At 42.7% G+C, this 18,231-nt stretch overlaps 2 protein-coding genes and 1 long non-coding RNA gene across 7 annotated transcripts in view; 1 reads left to right on the top strand and 2 right to left on the bottom strand.

Moving 5' to 3' along the window:
- Positions 1-18,231, bottom strand: part of hdac11 (histone deacetylase 11) — a 400,302-nt gene that overhangs the window by 265,312 nt on the left and 116,759 nt on the right. The gene's annotated exons all lie outside the window — the stretch shown is intronic.
- LOC142879789 (uncharacterized) overlaps positions 1-18,231 on the top strand; it is a 143,081-nt gene that overhangs the window by 21,486 nt on the left and 103,364 nt on the right. The window lies entirely within an intron of this gene.
- Positions 1-18,231, bottom strand: part of barx1 (BARX homeobox 1) — a 214,368-nt gene that overhangs the window by 190,826 nt on the left and 5,311 nt on the right. The gene's annotated exons all lie outside the window — the stretch shown is intronic.

Here is an 18,231-nt window from a genome sequence, read left to right as displayed (position 1 = left end):
GCAATAAAAACACAAATGTTGATGAAGTGAGGTGTGTCGTGTGTGTGTTACATTTGTTGGAATGATTTAATTCTTGAACAAATACACAATTCAGCCGGACGTGGGTTTACTGTGAGCTCACTTCCTGTCCGTCCGTCCGTCCGTCCGTCAGTCGTCCTTTTCTGCCTCTCGCTGTCAACGTGTTCGCAGCAGCTTTACAGCATCACTGAAAAAGTCTTGTTGATACTACAGCGCTGATCCAGAGTCGGGGGGTTTAGATCCACCGCTAAAGCTCTGCCGCGACACACACGCACACACACGCACACACACGCACACACACACACACACACACACACACACACACTCGCTCCGAGCAGCACGGAGATCTAAATCCACACTTGCTGTCACTTTAAGTGCACTTGAGACCTCATTTATTGTAAAGCACTTGTAAACTTTGCTAATTCCAATAGAAAGAGCGTGCCTCCATTCAGGATGTTAAGTGTAGTTTGCCATCTATCAGTGGCCCCCGGGGGGGGGGGGGGGGGGGCAGCGGCCCTGCGTCAGCACGAGCCGGCGCAGCAGAGACGCTCTGGGAAGGCATTTGTGTGACACGGTGTCAGAACACTCGGCCGTAAGAGTTCCAGCCAGGCCGTCAATTACACATTCTTACATCTCAACTTTGACCTCTAACATCAAGCCACAGGAAAGAGCAGCGCAGCGCCCGGCCGGGGTGCACTTTCTATCGGGCAAAGTGAGCACGTTTATTTGAAGTGAATGAGTTTTTAAAAAAAACAACCTCTGAGAAGAAGAAGAAGAAGAAAAAAAAAAAAAACTCTGTTCAACGGCCGAGCCGTCAATCGGGTTTCATTTCTACTGCTCGAGGTCGCAAACACAGTGCAGTGGGCGTCGCTGCCGCTTTAAACGATTAAAGAGCTGAAATGAAATGTTTCAAATTCAGACTGATCGGCAGTCTGTGCATGGACGTTAGCAGAAATTCCCCTTTCCCCCCTCGGATTCAACTCGACTCGGTGTTTCAGTTCTGAGCCGCCTGCAAAATGTAAAATCTCAAAACATGCGTTTGATATGATTCATTCATTCATTCGTTCATTCATTCATTCATTCATTCATTCATTCGTTCATTCGTTCATTCATTCGTTCATTCGTTCATTCATTCGTTCATTCTTCTTCTTCTATACGCGCTTATTCCTATTCAGGGGTCACGGGGGTGTGCTGGAGCCCCTCCCAGCGGTCTTACTTAGGGCGAGCATTGGATGTGATTGAAACATAACAAACAAATGCAGCACACGTTTGGTGGATCACGCCACCAACTGCTTCCAATAAATAGCCGCAGTCTGACTCTTGGCCACTGGGGTGTGCGACCGTCTGATTTCACTTGTAATGTTCTTTTGTTAGCAGCATGTCGGTGGATGGGGAGGTGGGGGGGCGGGCTGGGGGCAGCAGTTTTGGGTCTGCTGAACGTCAACATGAGTAAGTCATGTATCACTTTGTTTCCATGATTTCTGCACAATTAAATCATTAAGTGTCATTAAGGGACTTGTGTAATAGCCCCTCTGGTGCTGCTGGAGGACCTGGGGGGTGGTGGTGGTGGGTGGTGGGGGATGGGTGGGGGGGTAGGGGGGGGGGGTCAGCGGAGAAAAGATCTCCTGGCCTGCTGCAGTCTTGCACCGCACTGGAAACTTTCCTTAGCACGCCGGCCGTGCTGTGATTGTTAAACCCTCACAATGTATTTGTTGCGATATTTCTACATGAACGAATTTCTCCTTCACTTCCGTCGCCGAGCGGGGATCCAGGGGGGGGGGGGTTTCGCTCCGCGTCAAGGAAGTCACATGGGGGAAAGCCTCATTTTTTCCCCGAACAAAACGCTGTGAGGGCAGAAGAGGGAAGTAAGGAGGAAGAAAAGGGGGTTTAATGTTCGACATCCACTTTGGCAGGAGAGCCGAGCGCCGCTGAGCCGGGTCAACCTTCTGGAAAATGAACGAGTCATTATGAGTGGAAACACTTGTATTGAGATCATTATTTCACACAGTAATCATTCCATACGGAGCGTAATGAGTCATTGCAAGAAGATTAGGCTTTTCTAATGTCCAGGAAACAAAAGGAGCTGGAGAGCGCACACACACACACACACACACGCACGCACGCACGCACACACACACACACACACACACACACACACACACACACACACACACACACACACACAGAAGGGTCCAGTCACGCTCACAGTGGTAAACAGGCAGTAAGTGATACCTGGTCTGAGCAGAAAACACAGCGGTGATGAGGTGAAGGTCCCTGGGCTGCCAGAGCTCTGCTGAAGGTTCACGCTAGAGGGAAACGTCGGAGCTCATTCTTCACATGAACTACGCAGAGTGGAGTTGTTAGAAACTGGGCAGCTCCTGCCGTGTTGTGCCTCACTCCTCCAGTGAACACACACACGCACACACACACACACACACACACCACTTCCCCAACAGGCTGCTGGTGGACTGAGTTCACTGCCGAGGAGGAAAAGATGAAGTTTTCTTCAGTGGCACTTGAACGCAGCATTACATACGTGGATGCATACGTACGTATATGTATATATATATATATATATATATATATATATATATATATATATATATATATATATATATATACGTATATATATATATATATATATATATATATATATATATACATATATATATATATATATATATGTATATATATATATGTATATATATATATATATATATATATATATATATATTACTTGTGTACTGGCTGCCTGGGTAACAAATTGCTGTATCATGTGTTACAGTTAGCTCTTCAGCTTGACTGGCCAATTAATCTTCCCAATGAAATGGCTTGAAAGCTATGAATTATGGCCATATTTCAGTCTAAGAGAAACAAACCACTAATTGCGACGTGGCCTCCCAGTAATTTCAACAGCGGGGCCCAGAACGCCACTCCAGCAGGGGGAGGGGGTGAATGGGGGTCTGGGAGGGGTGGAGGGGGTCGGCGGGGGGAATCATTTACCGCTGCTCCGGCTTTATTTTGGTTTCAAATAACAGACACTACTAATTTGGTGTGGGCCTGACCCCTGCACCCCCCCCCCCCCCTTCTCCGTACCCCCCTCTTTGCCCACCTCTTACCCCCTTGGGGAAAAGTCCAATCAACCCTCACCCCCCCCCCCCCCCCCCCTCACCCCTGTGCTACCAGCGAGCTGAAGCTTTTCTGAAACGCTTTCTGCTAATTCCCATTTCCTTTATAATCATAGCTTTCATGTGAGACGCTGGCCGGGGCCGACTGGAGGAGGGGGGGGGGGTAATTACTCTGGGGTCCCGGGGCATTAACCCGGCCAGGTGTCAGTGGATGGCCTGTTTACCTCAGTGATTAATGAATAGACTGTTAGTCTGCTGTTACCCCCCCTGCCCTCCCCCCTCCCCACCACCACCACCACCCGTCTGCTCTTTTATTCAGCAAGAAGCGTGCCACTGAATCAATTTGCCCAGCAGTGACAGCTTCTGGGTCACGTCAGGCCTCCGAGGCCGCCAGCTTCACCTGGACCCCCTGCTGCTCACCGCCTCACCTCCTCATAGATAGATAGGTAGGTAGGTAGGTAGATAGATAGTTAGTTGGATGGATGGATGGATGGATGGATGGATGGATAGGTAGGTAGGTGATGGACAGATGGATAGATGGATGGTTAGATAGATGGATGGATGGATGGATTGATGGGTAGGTAGGTAGGTAGGTAGATGATGGATTGATGGGTAGGTAGATATATAGATAGACAGATGGATAGATAGATGGATGAATAGATAGACAGACACATAGGTGTCTCTTTTGACTCTGGGAGCAACTGTTCCTCACATTACACTCTGCAGCTCTAATGATCTTTGCCCTTGTGCAAACTGGTGGAGCAGGAGTGAAACTCTGCACCTCACTGTGGCACATTAACAATTGAACAGGGTTTCTGCTCCGCACACACATCTTTCAAGACGCTGACTTTTGCTTTGTGTCTTCCTTTGACACTGGATTTATTTGATGACTTTAATAGATAAAAAAAAATGTAATAAAATCATGACCTGTAACCTGTGTAAAATATGTCAAATAAACATTTTGGAAAGAAACAAGAATAATAACAGTTTAGTTTTTCACCTGCATTCATTTTTTAATTGATTTATGAATGCATTGTGCATTATATTGCTGTGATGGATATATAGATGTTGCAGCTGTGCGTAATGACAGTGTGTGTCCTCAGGTGTGTGTTGTGTGTGTGTGTGTGTGTAATAAGTCCGGGTCGATCCAAACGCTCAGTCACTGCGCTCAGTCATCACAACACTGCTGTCTTTATTTATTACATCACTTATTTGATCCACTGTTGTCCTTCCAGTGAATGTGGAGGCGACCCAGACCTCCACCTTCACCTCATGCCTCGCAGAGAAAAGCACCTTATCTTCCAGCCAGTCTCGGAGGATCTGCAGTCCCCCCCCCCCCCCCCCCCCCCCCAGCCTCCGCCTGGCTTGCATTAAAAGATTAACTTTTCATCATTTCCTTTTTCTTTTTCAACGTGACTGATTGTTGAATGGAATCGTCAGGACCTCACCTGTTGAGACGGTAAACACGCTTCGCCGTCTCGCAGGCTGCGGTTAACAAGGGCCGTTCTGCCGCGCGGCGATGAAAGGGGCCTGAATGCAGAGCCGCACACGTCTGTCAGAAGAGGGGATGTGGAGAGAGAGAGAGAGAGAGAGGGGGAGAGAGAGAGAGGAGCACTCGGCCCTCTGTGTACACAGGTGATTACCTAATCAGCGTGTCCTCTGCTGGAAGGGCCAGCGAGGGTTCACGTCAGTCAGCCTTCACTCACCAACCTCCCAAAAGTCAATTACAATCCCGCCGCTGCCATATTGACATAATAACGCAGCGGATGAGTGAAGCCGGGAGCGTTGCGAGCGTTGCTAGCGCAGCGCAGCGCCTCTCGCTCCTCGCTGCTGTGGAGGTGAGTCGTCCACCAGCAGGAGACCTTCTGATAGCGGACCTCAACGCTTGCAAGTAGCTTAGTTGCTTGGAGAAAAGGAGAGAAATAAGAAATCAGAGTGTGCGTGTTAGTGGTTGAGTGATTATTGAAGTGTGTATTGGTAGCATTTCATCTTTTTTTGTTTATTTTTTTTTTTTTTTACAATGTTAAAACAGGCTTCTTTTCACATATGTTTTTAATTAAAAATAAATGACTTGTAACACAAGTACAAGAAAATATCTCTCATAAAAAAACGTATTGGTAAAACTTAATAAGTACACACTGTTAAGCATTAGCTTGTTAGCCATGAATACATATTGAATGCATCACTTATAAATCATGTGTCTGAAGTGAATGCTCATTAGTATGTAGTTTACACACAGTTATGAAATCTGTTGCAAAATAAATTTGTGGGTTTGTATAAAACATTCACAAACCATTAAGCATTTACTAATCCACAACTAATGTGCGTATTAATGATGAGTTAAAGATTTACAACTGTGTTTATAAACTAGATATTAATGAGTATCCGTGTCTGAAACAGGATTTAAAACGGTTCATAAATAGTGTGCAGTTATTATAAAGTGTTCCCAACACATTCCCAATTTCTAATGATCATGTTAAAAAACAAAAACAATTGACCAGTACAAGGAAATGGTTTCATGCTGATTTACTCAAATAATTATGCAATAACACATTACGAATGGAAAATGATGGATAGATAGATAGATGGATAGTTTTCTTCTATTAACTTTCCAAATGTTAGCATGAATGAACATTTCTCTACGTTTAATCAGGGAAGGAAAACAACAAGTGTGCATCAGAGATCCTGACTGACTGACTGACTGACTGACTGGGGCTTTCTGACTCAAGGTGCCTCTATTAACGTATCAAGCCAGTCACTCAGACGTGATAATAAAATGATCCTGTTTGCTTTAATCGCGGCGTGTCTTGACAAAAAAAAAAATTCCTCCCGATGCTCTGAGGCTCAACTGGCGTGCGGTGACATCAGCCAGGAATGAACATTAGGACGAGACATTAACAGAGCTGATGAGTTACAAACCACGGCTGCCATTATCCCAGAGCTCTTAATGGATCACATTTAGATTGTGTGAGTCAACACCAGCCTGACCTCCTCCTTTCTTTTTTTTCCCCTTCCTCTTCTTCTTAACATGTGGGTTCAAGCTCTGCCGTGCATGTAAAGCAGCTGTTTTATCCCCACTGTCTTGTCACAACAGTATGGTTGAGTCAAACGGAGGTGGGCCGGTTGTTAGGATGGGGAAGGACGCGTTGTTGTGACTACCGGAGAGGCGTGACAAGTCGGCCTGTCACAGAGGAATGCTGAATGTGTCCGTGAACGCAGCGCAGGTGTAGGAGACGCTCACTCGCTTGCTCGCTCGCTCAGACGGAGCCTGCGCGCTGTTAATGAAAGGAAAACATGTCAGAGTCCACACACACACACACACACACACACACACACACACACACACACACACACACACACACACACACACAGCACCCCGTCAATAATGTTTTAACACCTGCGTCTTTCTCCGCTGTTTGCTCTCCTCCGTCAGTTTATGCTACACTTCACAGGCTGAAAGCAGCTCGAGGATTCAGGCTAATCATAACACCTCCTGAAATATTACATTTCATTGGCGATAAGTGCTGCGAGCAGATTTACAAAGAGATAGCAGCGGTGATTGGTGGGAGAGACCAAACACGTTGTTGAAGAGACCAACTGCGCCTCTCCGCTGCTTGTGCCCTCGTCTTTTCTTTGCTGTTTTATGAATTAGGGAACGAAATAAATTTTTTATTAAAACCATGTTTATTATTTATCGCCATCGGTAAGACTTGCCAAAAAACGATGTCTTGCAGGATAATTATTTTAATCCCTTCACAATAAACTTGGTTTATTTAAACTATTTGAGTGGCTGGAGGTGGGCCCGCTGCTATGAGATGTCATGAAGCGCAGCTAAATGCTCACAAATGCGTGACCTTTACTGCGGTTCTATATGAAAACCATTTTTAATACTGTGCTTGATTGAAGTGCACCAGCTGTGGAATGTTCAGAATTTAAATGTGGAAAATGTCTCAGTCTATGACTTTGACAGATGGAAACAAATGTCCAGTTGAAAGGTATGAAGTGGTGATGAAGTGGACGCTGCGTCTGAAGCAAAACCTACTACATGCAGTCGCTCATGTGTGGATTTCTGTGGAGCTGTCGACGCAACGCATCTTGAATGAAGATTAACGGCAATCAACAGATGACCCTGTGTGTGTGTGTGTGTGCGTATGTTTTTAGGACATATTGGGACATTTTTATGATAACGCTCCTTCAATATCAGGACACTAGTAAATATGTGATTATGTGTGTGTGTGTGTGTGTGTGTGTGTGTGCACTGACAGAATCTATCAGAATTGCTGAAAATAAAATTTACTTTTGACATTATGTTTTTGAGGAACATTTTCGATCAAACTTCTGACCTAAAAAAAACATTGATATTTTAACAATATTATTATAAACACTATTTTGCACTGAAAAAAAATGGTATCCATCTTGCATGTGTCCTTTAAAATATGCAGTCAAAGCTGTGTGAGCAGACAAACTGGATATCTGGAATGTGATAAGTGTTTTGATTTAAAAGAAGAAAAAAAAAAAGAAAAAGCTGTGTACCACCGGCCACTTCAAAGAGAAGATGTCCGAGTCCTGAAATGTCCGTCCCTAAGCGGCCTCTGCTTGCAATCCATCACAGACTTCCTTTGTAGAGGCAAGTAGTTTGGCAGGAGGGTCGTCGGTCAGCGTCTGGTTTACACCTCCTTGTCTCGGCTCCAGGCTGAGGAGGTCCGAGTGTATTGATCGGGGTGTGGTGGAGTGGAGGGGTCCTTGACCTCTGACTCGATTTGAAAGCTATAAAAAAAGCCAAGCTCCAATCTAATGTGTTGCGGTGAGGTGTCAAAGGAGGAGGAGGAAGAGGTGGAGGTGGTGGTGGTGGTGGTTTGGGTGGACACCTGCACTTTGTCACTGTGTTTGGATTGGATTGGAAGCGGAGGCTTCTAAAGCCCCAGCTGTGTCCCTCCATCATTAGGTCCCGGCCAGCGTTTACAATAGCAGCAGAGGGGGAACAACACGGAGGCAACGGCAGATTACGCCTCGCCAGGAAGGATTTGATGACAAAAGTGGAGCTGGCCATCCAATTTCGACATTAGCTCAGGGAAAATTGTCGCAGGGGCATAAACACGCGGCCCGGCCGTTTTCGTGTGAAGATTGCTTGTCGGCAGTAAACACCGAGATAGACTTGAGGGGGGAAAAATAAAATAAATAAAATCAGCTCGTCGGGCGAAGCCGCACATTTTCCTCAATCTGGAGTGGACGCTAACCACCCTTACAGCCTCACGTCTGTTTAAACCATCAAATCAGTGAAAAGCAAAGACAAATTTAACTTAAGCCCTCTCTCAAATTAGAGCAATTACAGTGAGATTAGCGTCCGCTCAACCCAGGAGAGATTTCACATGCTGTTGCATTCTCCTCCATGGCTGTTTACACATGTGGATCTAAATATTTAAATGTACAAAATATTGGAAATGACCCACCTCCTAAGGTTTTACCATGTATACAGTTGGTTCGATATTTATGATGTTGTTAATAATTTCGATAAATACAGTGGCATTAGAACAACATTTGATTTCACAGAAATGTTCCATTGGCGGTTAAAACGTTCTGGAAAAGTTAAAGGATTAAGAGTAAAGTATTTGTACAAGTTTATTACACAGTAATTGCAGATAAATGCTTATTGTATGGTTGTACATTTCATTGACTAGATGTTTTTCCTTTAACGCAGATTAAAACTTTTCTGGCAAAAAGTTTCAGGGGTCCCTCTCAGCTGACAAGTGTTTATGTGAATTACAAAATGTAACTGCGGCTAATTACATGATTTTTTTTTTTTTTTTTGACAGTGTGTGCAATAGCCATTTTCCCATTAACATTAAAAGCTACTGGCTATTAAGTGGCGACACAGGCAAACTTTTATTCCGAGCCACCGTAAGCTTCAATTTTGAGGTGAATCAAACTTGTGTCTCTATATAGAACCAACCTGGAGAGAAGCGAGTGCTGCTGTGTGTACACTGCCAAGTTTAGCGCAGAGGGCACCCATCTGGCAGCGTGAACTCTGCTGGCACGCAGCTCAACGACCGTGCCATTTGACAAATTTCAACCGGAGATCATGAAAAGGTAACGTAAACACAATAGTCACCCTGGGTGCAGCGCTGTTACTCCCGAGTGCGAGTTTAAAGGCCACTGTTAATGAGCGGAGCAGCTCCGTGCTCTCGGATTAAGGCCTTTGCAACGTAAATCAATGTCAGATAAAGACACAGTGTTTAGAGTGCACTATTAATATTTTGATGGCTGTGTTTAGGAGAGCCGGGTCCTTAATGCACACTGTTCTGGCCTCTAATGGGATGTACTGGCTTATCTCGCTCTGCCCTCAAAAGAGTTAACTGGTTGGGATTTTTTTTCCTGCTTTGTTTTCTAGCAGCAGACTGATTGATAACTGCTTAAGTACAGGCTGATACTGTTCATCAGTTTGATTTTTGTTTTTTCTGGTCAAGACGGGGATCAGCGATGCTCTTAGCAGTTGTAGCAACATTTATCCTCAGAAAATTTGACTGGAATGGCTTAGAACAGAACACATTCCTCCCCTCATGTGCTTTGTCATGAGAGAAGGTACAAACATTTGCTGAAATGTGGTTTTACTGCGTAAATCTCAACATTCGTTCATTCAGTGCTGCCGCGGAAGAGCTTGCAGGAGGAGGTAACCTGCTAGAAGAAGGAATATTTGGCTTCTCCTTGTGTAACGCCACGGTGGAAAAGCCATCTGACCTCTTAATGCACTTTAATTACTGCAAGTCTGCAGCCTTCTCTTTAGATTATCTATTAAACAGGAGTTTGAAAAGGTGTTGAATCTACGACGGGCAGATCCCAAAGCAAACACTGGCCATCCAACACTGCGGCACTCAGCCAGGCTTTGACTAATTCCCAAAACACACATGCACAAGAAATACTTCATTTCCCAGTATTTTCACCCACATTATTTTTTCCCATCAAGATCATGACTTTCATCAGGTGCCATTTCAAAGAGATTTTTTTCCCTCTGATCACTAATGTCTTTTAAACTTTAAATGACGCACTATTAGTTTAAATTATATCGCAAATCAAGCTGTTTTTACTGTAATTCTTCTGTTTTCCCTCTTTTTTAATCACACTGTAAAATAATATCAATGAGTTAATTCAAGCTGGTAAAAACAAGGAATAATAACCACTTTGACAGTCGATGTAAGATACAGCCATCAGTGATTAAAAGTAACTAAACAACAAGTGGATTAACAACAAACAAACAAACCAACAAAAAACATCACAAAGAAGTTTGTTGCAACACAGCAACATTTCTATTTCTGTTTCTCTATCTCTTATCTCTCTTTTTTAAATTATTATTTTATTTTCACTCCAACCGGTCAAAGCAGATGTCCGCTCTCCAGTGTCAGAGTCTGCTTGAGGTTTCTTCCTGGCCGCACTCGCTTCTTGCTTGCTCTGGAGGAACCACTTGGCTCCCTCTTTAATTTTCAGAGACGCCTTTGAGATTCCTTTGGGTGTGATTTAATTTTTTACAATTAGAAATTAATTGATTGATTAGAACCTTAGCTACAGTTACAATAATTTAAAACATATATATCCTGGCTCCACCACTGATGGTATTGGTACTGAAGTTTTCCTGCACTGCCTTATAAAATATCATACATATATCATAATTGCAGCCCCCCCAAAAATATGTTTATTGTCAATAACAGCTACCCAGATACTTCAAGACTCAGATATTCAATGATTTTGATGTCCATTGTCACAATAGTCTTTGACTATTTATCCTCAATGATTAAAAACAGATGAGTCGAGTACAAAGCATATGGGAGAGTGTACAGAGCCCTGTGGCACACCAGCATTATAATGACTACAGTGCTCGTGTACCTGATCCAATTTTGGATCATATCCTTAACACATACTTCATTGCGCATTATCATGTTTCATGCCATCTGGTACAAATGCATTATGCTGTAGGTATACTAATTTTTACTTAAGTAAGTTATGTTTGGACTTTGCCCATTTTACCATTTTCATTTGTTAACTTCATTTGTTGCTCCTGTAATTTTTTTTTTTTTTTTTTTTTGAGTGGTTACTTTGTCACTTTGACATAGATGTTTTATTTCAAATAATAAAACAATTATAGTTGACTGCAGGGACAGATTCTAAAGCTGCAAGGATACAAACAGGCTTTGCTTTGGGTCCTGCAATATTGTCCAAGTCATATCCAACATGTTTTCCATCCTCTTCATATCAAGGAATCAATTACACATCTCTCACCACTGGCCATGACTGTGCAATAGTGATTAGAAATGTCACTTCTCGTTATTGTCTCCAAGGCCATCTCAGAATTCTGTTCAGGTCCTGAGCCAGGAGGCTGATTGTTTTTTATTTCTGAAATCTGCATTATGAAACGCCTCCATATGAGAAACATCTGGCAGATTACTATGGCTACATCCACCAGTCAACAAGTGCCAACAACCTTTGGCTATTTTAAACCACAGTGAAAATTCCAACTGCCTGTGATCAAAGTAGATGAAGAAGAATTGGACATACAGCAGAATGTTTTAATAATAAAAGTAATTACTGGAAATTGTTGACTTTCATTGTGTTGCGCTTCTCCTCTTCTAGTAAATTACCAGAAAATAGAACCTCTGAAATTTCAGTGATACACATGTCTAAATTAGCATTGGTAAGGTAAATAAAGATAATGATAATAATTATGAAATAAATAACACCACATCTTGGACCCAAAAAATGTGATTGTTGCTTTTCTGAAACTTTTCCTCAGGATGATTTTAATCAACTGAGATGAGTCATAATTAAAATGTCAAGATGCAGCTGCAGCTCTTAAGCCGTAATGACCTGTGTTGCAAAATATTTCATGTCCTCATGTGTCATACGAGAGTGATCATTTCAAATAAAATATTGTACAAGGCCCTGGTTAAATATATACAAAATAAACTAATATGTCTCACAGGAAATTGCACATAATCGTAATTAATACGACAATGACTATCTGGTTGAGAAATTATCTGCTGCTAATTCTAAGTCTTCAGTTATGAATGCTGTTTAGTACCCTGCACTGTCATCATGACAAGAGAAACAAGCAACATTTGATTTAATTTTTTTAAAATTAAACAGTTGTCATTATGACACAATATTTTAGAATCCTTGTATAGAGGAAAAAAAACAACAAATATCTGTTTAAGTGATGAAACTTGTACTGATCACAACAAACACCAGGTTGCTGCTTTTTTTTTTTTTTTTTTTATAGTAGGCTTGGGTTTCAAAGCAAACTGAATCAATTTGTCGGATGGTAGAGCCTCCTGGAAATGTGACTTGGTTCTTGAAAGACCAAGTGGTGCTTTTGAGAATAATAAATTATTTACTAAGTACCCTCATCAGATTCAAAATCTAAACTGAAAGCCACAACAACTCATATTCAAGATAATTGGATAACAGTCAGACAATAACTTCCCCTCTGCTGTGTTTTGCTTTGTGGGTCCCCACCACTGATAACAATCGCTCTCCTGTTTCAACGGGGTTTCATCTGTTTTTACAATCTCTCACTTAAGAGAGTGCCTCCGCCTGGCCGCTGCTTGCGAATCAAGCCGTGCAACACTCAGGCCTCGGCCCTGTCTCAGTGAGAGCTAACACTCTGAACACATCCAGGGTTATTTATGCTCTGTTTCAATGAGGAATGAAATTGTTTCCACACACGTGTACCATGATAAAGGAGAGCGATGAGGATGCGGTGAGGAATCTGTCTAAACAGCTTTCAGAAGTAGCAGGACGAGGAGATGAGTGAGCGCTGACATGTCTGTAATTTTTGCACCATGTGAGCGGTGGCCTCAGAGAAAAATTAGGAAAGATTCAGTTCCAACTATGACGCCCTTGAATGACCTTCACGAAGGAAGTGTTTGATTAAATGTAAGTAGAAAAATGAAATATTTTTCTCTGAGGAGCAAAGAGAACGTTCCGACAAAAAAAAAGACAAAACAAATATTATTTAAAATGTATTTATACAGTATATTTATATTAATACAGTTATTTTCTGCAATATGTGTGACATGCTGAGCCTTAGAGTGTGTGTGATGAAGACACCTTGTTGTGTCCTAAGTGGAGAGAAAGTGGGCTTGATATTGGAGAGGGATTTTGAGAGGGATGAGCCTTTGAATGCCATTAAATCAGGACTTCACTGACATCCATACATACATCTCGGCTGCTTTGCCTTTTATTAGCCGTGTAGCGAGAGGCAACTTCTCCCTTCAACAGATGGAAAAAATATGTCCTTCCCGCTCCTGCAGGAATCTGATTCCTCCTAACAGCTGTCTCGCTTTAAACAAGCATGAAGTCAGGGAAGCGCCCGTCTCAAATCAATCACGCCGACAGACCTTTCTTCCAACTTGCATGCACATGGCAATCAAGGGAGGGTTTCGTCTGTGTGTGTGTGTGTGTGTGTGTGTGTGTGTGTGTGTGTCGGGGGTTGGAGAGTCTCATCATGGTGCTGGACTTGATGAGGTTGATGTGTGCTTGTTTACATCATTTGATGGCGTCTGCCACAAGCTGCAGGGCCAAGAGCTCTGAGCCGAGCTGCAGGAAGTCACCTGTCACCTGCTGCAGCCGCCTCCACTTTGACACAACTTCATTAGTTCTGGAAATGACTTGAAGTGCACTGTGATGATCAGAAGGCAGGGGAGAAGTTGCAGTTTAAAGCTTGCTACACTGTGACTGTGAGAGGGAAGAGCAACAAAATGTCAAATGAAGTGTAAGGTTTTTAAAGTACGACTGAAAATGTTTCTTTTTTTAAAAAAAATCCAATCACTGATAATTTAAACCAGTATTAGGGTTATTAACATGGTGAATTAACAAATCCTGTCATGATATCTGTCTTTTCAGACAACTTGCATGTTTCACCCCAAAAAGTCTAAAAGTACTAAAATAGTTTAATTCTCCAATAATGAAATACATTTTTACAAAATTAGACATTTCCTAGCAGGAGGGCTTTCTTCTGGGCTCTATCTGCCTCCATGCAACAGCTGAAAACTCTATACAGGCACAGGAGATGCTTCCATAGTCTGAGCAGGGAAGCAAACAAGGAGGTGAACCCTGTTCAATAGTAGAGCGAGTTGCAAATGGAGGAAGAAGAACTGGTGTTGCATGCATTCCACAAAAGAGACTCATTAAAAGACAGGTCACTAACTCAGGTTCGTGAAAGTGCAAATGGGGGAAAAGCACAATGCCAGCTGCATGATGAACACTCTGGGGTTTGAACCAACAACCCTGTTGGTTCAAACCCCAGAACCAACAGGTTAGAGTGCCAATGCCTGTCTCCACTCTGATCACCACACTGGGGTCCTGCAGCCCTGATTGCGGCTCCAGTAGCCCACTGTTCCTGTGTATGTGTAGTGTAAACTGCTCAGATCATTGGTCCATTGTAGAGGGAATTTCCCTCAGGAGACCAATGAAGTGACTTATTGAGTTGTTCCTGTGGTCTGCTACTGTTACCAGCATGACCCAACAATTCCTTCTCCGAAGCAGTTTTGCCGTCTTCCTCAGTCTTTGTGCTTTCATTGAGAGACTCGAGATGATTTTGTGTTGTTGTTTTCCTGAGTCCTGATTGCCACGATTAAGAAGTTTGTCACCTGATGATGAAAAATTATTATAATAACACAAGAGCTGTTATAAAAACATATACATTTTGTTCTTTCTCAATTTGCGGTTTCTTCATATTGATTTCACAAGGAGAACTTGAATTTGAATGAAATTATTTAAGTGTGAGATTTATGATAAGATCAACTATATAGACTTATATAGTCACAATATATGAATATCCTGAGAGCTGATAAAGTATATGTAAGGACAACAGTCCAGTTAGCTTCTTTGTATGGAGAAACTATTCTAGTATAATTTGAGAGTGTGCTAGACCAACAGCATTAATCAGGTTAATTGTCATTAGGTGTAATAGTACTGACAGTAATTCAGTTTGATGTTGAATGTCAAATGGGCTTGCTGAATACCCAACACGCATAGATTTTAAAAGCAGGGACCCTTTGTCGTGGAAATCATCACAACTGCAATCATCCAAAACGCCCCATTAACTATAGCAAGGACATCATTCGGAGCAAAACTAAATAGGAAAATTATTTCCTGCCAGAGAAAAATAATTTACCCTGAAATATGCTGCCAGAATATTCGTTTTAGTCCGGCCGGATGATAAAATGTGACTGTGAAGTCTGAGTGCACACCGAAAATGGTATTTATTTGAAGTGCTGCACTGGGCGAGTGGCCGCCCTCTGGCACGAGTCAGTGCAGGAGTCAAACAGTGAGGACTTTATTCCCCGACACTCCAGACTGCAAACACAACCCTGTGGTTCACTTCATGCCCCCCTCTGAGTGCTGAGAGCTCGGCCTCCTCGTAAATGAGTCACAGTCAACGTTTGAGAAACCCGAGTGGCTTTGAACGCGTCGTGTGCTAATGTGGCTGCAGTCCAAAGCCAGAATATTAATTATAGCAGCGAAACGAAACATTTGAAAGGTGAAACCGATTTCCTTTTTGATTTGATTTGCTATTTGCTATAACTACTCGCCGCCGTATACCAGCTTCTGCAACAGTCTAATTGTTTTGCAGACGACTCGGTCTTAATGTTTCGAAAAACTTTTTAAGTCTGTAAAAAAAAAAAATGTTTTGTACACAGTTATGAAACACTTTGGAATCTTATGATTTTTTTTTTTTTAGTGGAGGAGTGTTAAATATCCAAGCCAGTGAGTTGATTGTGTCCGAGTGAAACTGCTGTTTTGAAGACTTTCACTCTGTTTTCAGCCCCATTAGAGTCTCTGGGAACTCTTCAGAAACCATAGAAGCGTGTTTGAGCTAATGGGTCGTGATGTCGTCATTCTTCATGCCCTTTTTACAGTTGACAAAATACAGTGTAAACATTAATGGAAAAAGAAATCTCGGGGGAAATAGAATCTCATGTGTGAGTAATAAAGTTAGATCAGCCATCCTTTTTTCCCTTCCTTTTTTTGGGAAACTGTGATCCACAATTCACCTCTTTTTCAGCTAATTGTCATCACTAATGTTTAAATAAATATACATGGGCTCACTCACTGTATAACATTGCTTTCCCAGCGCTATACTGCTGGCACCAGCTGTTTGCTGAAGCCCCTTTGCCCAGACAATTCATCAAATGACACGTTAATTATTGTGTGGACACAAGCCTCTCATTTGAACAGTCGTCTGGAGGATTTTTAAAGTCAAGGTTCATCTGCTTGATTGGGGAAGTGATCCTGACTTTACAAACCAGACAAAACAAAAATCTTGGTAACAAAACACATGTTGGGGGAATGATTTGAATACCTACATTTTAGCATTTGAAAATGTTTTCATGATAATAACAAAATGATGTTGTGTCTGTCATTTGTTTGCACGATGTACCAATTTAAATATGAAAAATGTGAAAAAAAACCATTTTATTTGAGAAAGGTATAACTTCCCATTTTTAACCTTTTCTTAAATCATTTTCTTTTTATTTCTGTGATGCTAACAGGAGAAACGTTCCTCAATCTTCAATCGACCTTCAAGATGACCTGGAACCCCCACTGAGAACCTTCACCGACAGGTACATTACGATACATTCTATTCTTGTGATATATTTTGAAAAGCTACATGTTCATTGTTCCATGCTCTTCAAAAGAACTCAAGCATGACGCTCTGCTGTTCTGCACCTCGGCTCAGAAATCTGCTGCTCTCTTGTTGTTTTCCATCAGATCTCCCTGCTCGTAAGACCACGTGAAACCACCATAACATACTTCCCCTTACATCAACATCAATCAGATCACCGCAAGTAAGAGTTTAGAACATTCTTATGCGTTTTTTTTTTTTTTTTTTTTTTAAAGAGCCGTGTTGTCAGGGAACATCCAGTGAAAACACAGAGAAGAATGGCAGAGCTGATGTGGGGCTGTTCCTGCACAGCGTTGGGTTTCAGTCTAATTGGGATCATACGCAGCATGTGCACTTTTGGCACATACGCTAGATTAATCAGGGTTGCTCTTTAATCGTGCTGAAACTCTCCTGCGCGCCCCCCCCGAGATCACCACCCAAAGACCCCCAGCCTGGATTGTGTCTAAGCACAGACCTTTTTGACTTCATAAACACCCCGCTCTCAAAAATTGGGGTCAGCCCCCTTTTATTGCTCGCGCCAGAGCACCATCGTGCCACCAGAAGACCCCCCCGCCCCACCCACTTAATGATTAAATTGCCGTGGAGTATGGATGTTTCAAATCTGCAAATTCCTGGTGGCTGAATCTTCCCCCCTGATTGTAATTTATGTCGGAAGTCATTGGCGTCCAACGGCGCTCCGCAGCAAAGCCCAGGAGAGAGCTGCACACGTGGAAGAGGGCTGCGTCAGCCAAGCATGTGTGGCGTTAACCTGGACTGGACCGCTGCGAGAGAGAGAGAGAGAGAGAGAGAGAGAGAGAGAGAGAGAGAGAGAGAGAGAGGGAAAGAAAGCACCGGCGACCTCACACAGGCACCGCCGCTCAAGACAAAGAGGCCAGGAAGCACTTTGTGAAAGCTGCTCCCCTTTTCTCTCCCATCGGCCGCATTCTGCTGCTGAGGAGCTGCTGAGAATGTTAATGACATGAAATCACCTTTAGAAGACTGTGTGTGTGTGTGTGTGTGTGTGTGTGTGTGTGTGTGTGTGTGTGTGTGTGTGTGTGTGTGTGAGCGAGAGAGAGAGATACACATATACATATAGAAAAATAGAGAGGTAGAGTGTGTGTGTGTGAGTGTATATATTAAACATATAGATATATAGATGGAGATAATATTTGGTGTGTGTGAATGTGTTTGTCGAGGTGGACCTGGGCTTCTATCACGTGACATGAGCTGCTCCAGTGAAGGAAGGCCGCCAGCCAGCAGCTTTGCTGGCCCTCTCTTAATTATGACCATTATGGAGCAGTTAAACAATACAAATCATTTGCACTAATGTAATGTTTAATATTTGTTTAACGGGAAAAAAAAAATATTAGAATTTTTCATATTAACCCTGGCTTTCATGATTTAGACCTCGTGCGTATTTTTTTTTAAATG

The sequence above is a fragment of the Nelusetta ayraudi genome, unplaced genomic scaffold (genome assembly GCF_046127955.1).
Source record: "Nelusetta ayraudi isolate G7.1 ecotype Tasmania unplaced genomic scaffold, CSIRO-AGI_Nayr_v1 ptg000146l, whole genome shotgun sequence".
NCBI lineage: Eukaryota > Metazoa > Chordata > Actinopteri > Tetraodontiformes > Monacanthidae > Nelusetta > Nelusetta ayraudi.
The sequence above is the reverse complement of the archived record's forward strand: the minus strand, read 5'-3'. Positions and strand labels throughout refer to the sequence as shown.